Raw genomic sequence first — 7,356 nt, forward strand, 5'->3', positions numbered from 1 at the left:
TTTTTTTAGTTCATAATCATCTGAAAAAATCTTTTCAGAATACTTTTATTCATAAATAAAATAAATATATAAATATGACCAAATACAAAAATATAATATTGTGTTCCTAAGAAGTCTTGAGTCATTTCCTCTGGTCTTTCATGCTTGAGAGTAGATTATTGCAGCAGTATTTGATTTTTGTCAGAAAATCTTTCATTTGGTGTTCCTCTGAAGCTTGAACGCTGAAGTTACATTGCTGTGGAGAAAAACACACACATATAGCTCTATTAGATTACATCAAACCTCTTTCATTAAGCAGTCTAGAGTCAGTCTATAAATTTAGACTTGTAGGCATAACTAATTCTCTAAAGAGTAAAAAATGTTGTTATTTAAATAGATTATTGAAAACTATATTGTGTGTTTCCTCTGCATGTGCCACTGTTAGGACTCCGGAATCCTTTGAAAATCTTAAATGAATCAGTGGTTAGTTAAGTTAATCTTAGTTAAGTCTGAATTAGTTTGTTAAGCTGGGGGATCCTTGCATAAACTTAGCCTCTATGTTAAGTCAATGTCTTGTGAAACTAGTTTGACCAATTGACAGTTAGCCAAGTGGTAATTAGTCATATATTTTGGATTACACTTAGACAAATCTTTACTTTTTTTGACCCATCTTAAAAAAAAAAAAAAAATAGATAACTAACTTTTAAGCCTTGTCTAAACCTTTTATGCAACTGGTCCTTGTTGGTTAAAGCAAGCTTAGTTAAGTTGGGCTTAGTTAAGTCAATCTTAGTAAAGTCATTCATTAGATAAGCTTTAGGTCAAGCTTAGTTAAGTTTGGCTTAGTTAAGTCAAGCTTATTTAAGTCAGTCATTAGATATTATAAGCTTCGTTAAGTCAATCGTTTGTTAAGTTAAGCTTAAGTCAGTTTTTCAGACAAGCAGTGCTGTTCAATTTGGTGATACTGGGCAGAAATAACCGATAGTAGTGGAAAAAGGAAATGACATTTGATAATTTATAAATTGTAAGAATCATGCCGATAATATCAGTGCATAGCATTGGGTTTTCGCACAGAATGATACTCTAATAATATAGACACAGCATAGTAATCGTGATGTTTATCATCTAATTCAACAAATGAATATTGTGAGATGACTTACCCCTGAATAGGCATACAATCTCCTATGTAGCTTGGAGATAACTTTAGATTTGGGTAACTTTAGATGTGTGGTTTTCATAACCTTTGCTGCTTGGCAAAGGTGTATCTCCTGTGTAACCATATTCAGTTAATTAGATAATGAAATCAAGTGTTAGAAAAGCATGTTATGTGATGTAAGAATCAACTTACCGAGCAGCCCGCTGACGGAAACACATCTTTTACAAATTGTTCGAGATTCTGTGAAAGAAAGTTTGAAGGTTGTTTGAGTAAGAAGAACAACCACTGTTTGGATCTTGAGAACCAGATGAAATAATTAAAGTTCTTACGGTTGAACTATCTTTTAGGACCATATCCACACTCTCCTTAATTTCCATTAGTAGATTTATTCTCGTTTTAAGTTTCAGTTTAGTATCGGTTACACTAGGATGTTTCGATCCAGTAACAGCTACAATTGTCAGCACCAAGAGCATTAAAGTCCTCATGTTGGCTGTATTAATTCCTACTGAGGTCTGCAGTTACTGAGATGGTCTTCATAGTTTCAGCACTGATCAGTCTTCTTATAGCACTGACAGAGGAAATGACATCCGCTAAATTGATTCTTTTGATTACACGTCAAAGAAAAAAAAAATCCCGAAATGCTTGCACACCCCCATAATCACTTAGAGATTTCAGATAATCGCAATAATGTTGAGAATCCCCTTAAAATAAAGGAGAACAACACTTTTTTGCATTTTTCACATTGTCCTTAAACTTAAAAGTCTGCTGGGACCATCAGGCATTACTTATAAAAAATAATAATAATAATAATAATAATAATAATGCTTGGGTGTGTTGCCTATGAAGGGAATCACCCTGACTGATGCAGTCACTATTTATTAGTCATTTGTCGGTTTTAGACACTAATTCTGTCCACTGTTGTAACAACAGATTCCATTCATTCCCCCACGATGGCAGATTGTTGTCATACAGCTTCATCATAAGTTGATTTCTGAAATAACTGCCACATCCTTTTGACCTTTTTTCGTTTTTCAGAGGATGGACCGACAGTATACACATACTGTACAGTCATGCACATGAACCAATGAAGCGCTTTTCTCACATCCTCTGAAGACGCCACACAACAACAAAAGTCTATTGCAATAGCAACTTTATCTAGGTAACATTTTGCATTTTATTTAGATGACGTTGATGACCGTTATTGTGCTTTGAAATTTTTTTTTTTTGCAAATTGAGATGACTTTGCAAAAAATGTCTCTATTAACCCTGGATAAATATGAACAAAAGAACAATATCAAGAACAGTAGGAATGTGGTGTTGTTGTTGCTGTTGTTTATTATTATGAGACTGTTACCATGTCATGAAAAAGGAAACTTTGAGAAACTCTTCTCCCTTTAAAACAAGCCAAACACCATCAAAATCATCTGAATTTTTCCATCATATGCCGTATATTGACCATAGCGGTTACAGTCTGATCTTCAAGGTTTTATTTTTTTTATTGTCATTTTTATACATTATCTTTCTATATTGGAAATTTGGTTGAGGGCTTTAGTTTCCCCTATTTTATGATTTAAATGTGTTTAAGTCATGAGAGAACTAGTTCATCGAAATACTGTTATTGCTTACTTAATTATTTTTAAATTGAAATAAGGCTAAATTAAAAATAAAGCCAATTTAATAGATTTGAAAAAAAAAAAGACAAAAATATCAGTGATAAATGTAGCCTGTGCAACTAACTGAAATAATGTTTAAGTTTAGAGTAGTTTAGAATACTAATTCTAGTATTCTAAACTACTCTAAACTTAAAAGTTATTTCAGTTAAAACTGAAATATATTAGTTGCATTGCCGTAAAAAAAAGATATCTCTTGAATCAATGTATAAACTAATTTAAAAAAACATTAAAAAAAAAAATAGAAATGAAAAACTCAATGTTAAAAGAGACATGCCCCTTTTTACATTGTTATATATACGTCTCTGGTGTCCCCATAATGGGTGTTAAGTTACAGCTCAAAACGCCCCACAGATAACTTATTATATAATTTTGAAAATGCTTATTTTGAGTGGAAGTAGAAATATGCTGTTTTTTTTATGCCTGTTTCTTTAAATGCAAATGAGCTGCTGCCGCTGCTCCCCGCCCCCTTTTACAAAATAGAGTTTTTGGTTCTGATTATCATGTTCTTCATGCTGAAATCATGCGTTTTTAAACCATATTAGTTTAAACTTCTGATATACGGTTTTCTGAGAGCACACATGCGAAGAACACGGACAGAAAGCGGCTGTCACAACATGTGAGTACTCATTCACACACAAGTTTAACATTAAAAACACACACGAGTTACAAAAACATTTGGTTATAATCCAGTGCTGTAGATGATATATCTGCAGAGGGTGCTGTCGCTCCATTGTCACTCTACATATTCAGTTTTACACCTGCTGTCACATCCTCAGCTTCATGACACATGACATTACTTGTGAAAATGAGAAATAAGAGTTGTCACATAGCATTATTGCATTCATTCACTTAGGCAAACTAAAGAAAAGTGTAACTCAATTAACAAAGGCTTGCATTAAGTAATTCAAACTTTGTTTTGTAAATGTGTGATGACACACATTTTCATGGTTTTATTTTAACGCTTAAACCTTGAGGAAAAATACATTTGTATTACAGCACTTTATTTTAATAGTCCACTTTAAACATTCTAACCCTAAGTGACTTTGCAAATGCATGTCAACTAACTCCCATTATTGTATTAGTAGACTTTTAGGTTAGGGTTAGAAGAATAAGTTGACATGCACTTGCAGTTACTTATAGTTAGTAGAATATCTGTTGATGGACCATTAGAGAAAAAATAAAGTGTTAGCAGTCTACTAACACTTCAATGACTGATAGTTGACAAGTTGACAAAAAAATATATATATGCACACACACACTTTGGTTTATAACAACGAGATCTAAACTTAAATAAACTGAGCTGTTGTGATAAGTTACAAACTAAGTTTGGGATCTAGTTTTACTCTAAACTGACTAGTCATATGTATACAATTGACCTGAAAGAGTATGTCTGAAAGTTAAACTGTTGTAAAAGTAAATTTGATGAAACCTGCATCTCACAGCTTCAGGACTTTCGCAGGAGAAAGCTGTAGATCTTATCTGTTAAAGCAAGCACAGAAAGAAAAACTGCACACGACATGACTGTGTTTTTAATACAGGCGATGGAGTGATAAGAAATACTTGCATTTTCTAAAAAAAAAAAAAAATTCTAACATTTGAGTGAAAAAAAAATAACTGTCTCTATTTATCACGTAATCATGCTTCAGCATTTTTAGTGAACAGCGTAGTATAGCTCTTGCTCAGATGTGGCTGTGCATTGTGATTCCTATCTCTGTTTCAAGAAATGCTCCGTGCAGTTTCCTGTGTGATCAGTGCTCTGCTGCTGACTTTTGCTCATGGCCTAATAGCTCATAACATAACAGTTCATGTTTATTTATTTCATGTGAAACACCTTCTCAGTTATCCAAAGCATTTCTAATTACATTCAAAGGTAATTAGAATTAAATGAAACCGTTTTCCAGATATAAATCTTAATTTCCCAAACAATAAAAACCTATAATGTATAAACATTTCAAGAGAGTGCTGACTGAAGATCTGTCTTGTCTTGTTTTTGGTTTTTTTGTACCTCACAAATGTGAATGATAGAAATTAGGTTGACCATACTCGGACACGAAATCCATGTCCTGGCCTGTATTTCTACAAATGTCCGGATTTTGTCCTTGTTTACCTCATTGACCTTTTTTCTACACTCTTCATTCATTAAATTTACGATGAGTATTTGCATTGCATTGACTGTTATCCGTAGATCCCACCTTTTTGCATGCCACGATTGGATTAGTTGATTACGTGCTGTTCCTGCACGCTATTGGTCTATCTGAGTTTCAGTCAAAACACTTTAGTCAATTTAAATGATAATTTTACATTTATATATGCTTTAGTACTAATTTAGAAACACACAAAAATGTCGCCTATATGTTTTGGTTGATTGTGTGTGTGAAAATGGACTTTTGGCGCGAAAACAGCATCAAGTGCGTCAGTCTTGTGCTGAATGCTTGAGAGTTGCCAGCTGTCATTGTTTGATATCGAACCAAGAGGAATTTATTTTATATAAATATAGCTCACGCACATTTTACAACAGTATTTAGACACCTTATGGTTCTCAGACATTAGTGGGTCGTAGTTCATGTGGAAACTAGACACGTGGTTACTCTACTACTACTACAACCGTGGGCTCTTTAAGGGAAACACCTTCCTACACAATGATCTCAGGACCACTTGGTTAATAAGGTAAGTGCAAAAGGAAAATTAATGATTTTTCAAAGAAAAGCTCCAGTTAATTTATCAACAGATGCAACTTGGTTTGATGTTTCTATGTAGTGACGAACAGGCATTTTAACGTGTTTGTAAGTGCACTTTCAGCATCATCCTACCATAGAGATGTGTGGATGAACTGGGCATTGGTTTTCATGGTTATACAGTGCTCTCTAGTGGCGCTCATGGAGAGGTACACTGCTCCACGAAGGACAGAAAAGAAAAGCTCTGTATGTGCTAAAATGGTCTGAGCATATAAAACACTTCTTTAAAACCTGACAGGCACATCTAAGTAGCTTGATCAAGCCTGTTACCTGCAGCTGACATTCATGCAAATCTGTCATCGGTTGTGTGTTATACTAATAGGTTGTGAACCACAATGTTTTCCTTAGTGTGTTCCATTCTCCATTTTTGATTATTGTTGATTATAACACACTGGCCGCAAATGCATTATGAGTGTATGATTACTGCCCACATTAATAGTTTAAAATGATGCATAGAATCCAGAACATCATTTCACCGAAACTCCATGACGCAAGTCAATTTTCCTTCATGACTGGTCTGGGACTGCCTAGTCAGGCCTAAAATCACCCTCCAGCCTTTGACTTTCACTGTTCCTCAGTAGTAGAGTAATTATCTTCTAGACGTTTCTTCTAAATCACACTCTAGTTTTCTCTTCACAACTTTTCATCAAGCATCTGAATCAAAACCATCTGCACTGAAACACACATTCATTCCGGAAACTCAAGATCGCTCCTGTCAGTGTTTTTTTTTTTTTTTTTTTTATAGATTCTCTGTTGTATCTTGAAACCAAGATAGTTCGAAATGTTGTTTTTCAGAACTTTTAGCGATGTCTACATTTGATTAAATTGCTTGCGTTGCAGAAATTTGCTAGTTAATTATTCACAATTAATTATTTATGTTTTGTTAGTCCATTAAATAACATTAAAGGTCCCATTCTTTGTGATCCCATGTTTTAAACTTTAGTTAGTGTGTAATGTTGTTGTTCGAGTATAAATAATATCTGTAAAATTATAAAGCTCAAAGTTCAATGCCAAGCTAGATATTTTATTTAACAGAATTCGCCTTCAACGAACGACCCGTTTGGACTACATCCCTCTGGTTCCTGCAGTAATGATGTCACTAAAACAGTTTTTTGACTAACCTCCGCCCACATGAATACACAAAAAGGGGGCGTGGTTTCGTTGCGCTCCGACGGAGAAGAGGAAGAGTTGCGTTAGTGTTTGTCGTCGAAACGCTGTTATTTTCATCTCGGAGTCCAATCATCTTTGTTTGGCCTTCCCAGGGACGCTGTACTTGGAGATCAATGATTACAAATAATGTTTAACTTGGTTCCCGAAAATTATAATCCACATGTAAAACTATGTGCAGCACATTTAGCTGAGGACAACTTCCTCAATCTCAATCAGTTTAATGCCGGATTCGCACAAAGATTATTCTTAAAAAAAGATGGAGCAGTTCCCTCTTTGTCTGGAGAAGGCGTTGTTTATGGACCACAACCAGTAAGTGTATTTTATTATTTAAGTTGGTGCGTTTAACAGTTTCTGTAACTTATTACACAAAGGGCAAGGCTGTTTAGCTTTGTTAACTAGATGTTAGGGCTGTGCAAATAAAAATCAAATGCGATTTTCATGCGCATCTCTAGTCCAAACTAGTCCAAAACTAGTAAAAAAAACTTTTTTTTACACGCGAAACATGAACACGTTATATTGCACACTGTAAACACAAAGCTTCAAAAAAGCATGAAAAACGGGACCTTTAATACAACTTCCGATTTTCATAATGTATGATGAAATGTTGAAAATTAACATGAACTTATATTAATAAAAGCTTAAGAAG

General features: G+C 34.2%; 1 long non-coding RNA gene across 1 annotated transcript; it reads right to left on the reverse strand.

Moving 5' to 3' along the window:
* Positions 1–117: 117 nt before the first annotated feature.
* On the reverse strand, positions 118–1,435 carry LOC132110056 (uncharacterized). Its single transcript, XR_009424577.1, has 3 exons — positions 1,325–1,435; positions 1,137–1,244; positions 118–235 (listed from the first exon to the last, which is right to left on the reverse strand). It is a non-coding gene; the product is annotated as an uncharacterized LOC132110056 (long non-coding RNA).
* Positions 1,436–7,356: the final 5,921 nt, after the last annotated feature.

Source organism: Carassius carassius, chromosome 29 (assembly GCF_963082965.1).
Source record: "Carassius carassius chromosome 29, fCarCar2.1, whole genome shotgun sequence".
In the NCBI taxonomy this organism is placed as follows: Eukaryota; Metazoa; Chordata; class Actinopteri; order Cypriniformes; family Cyprinidae; genus Carassius; species Carassius carassius.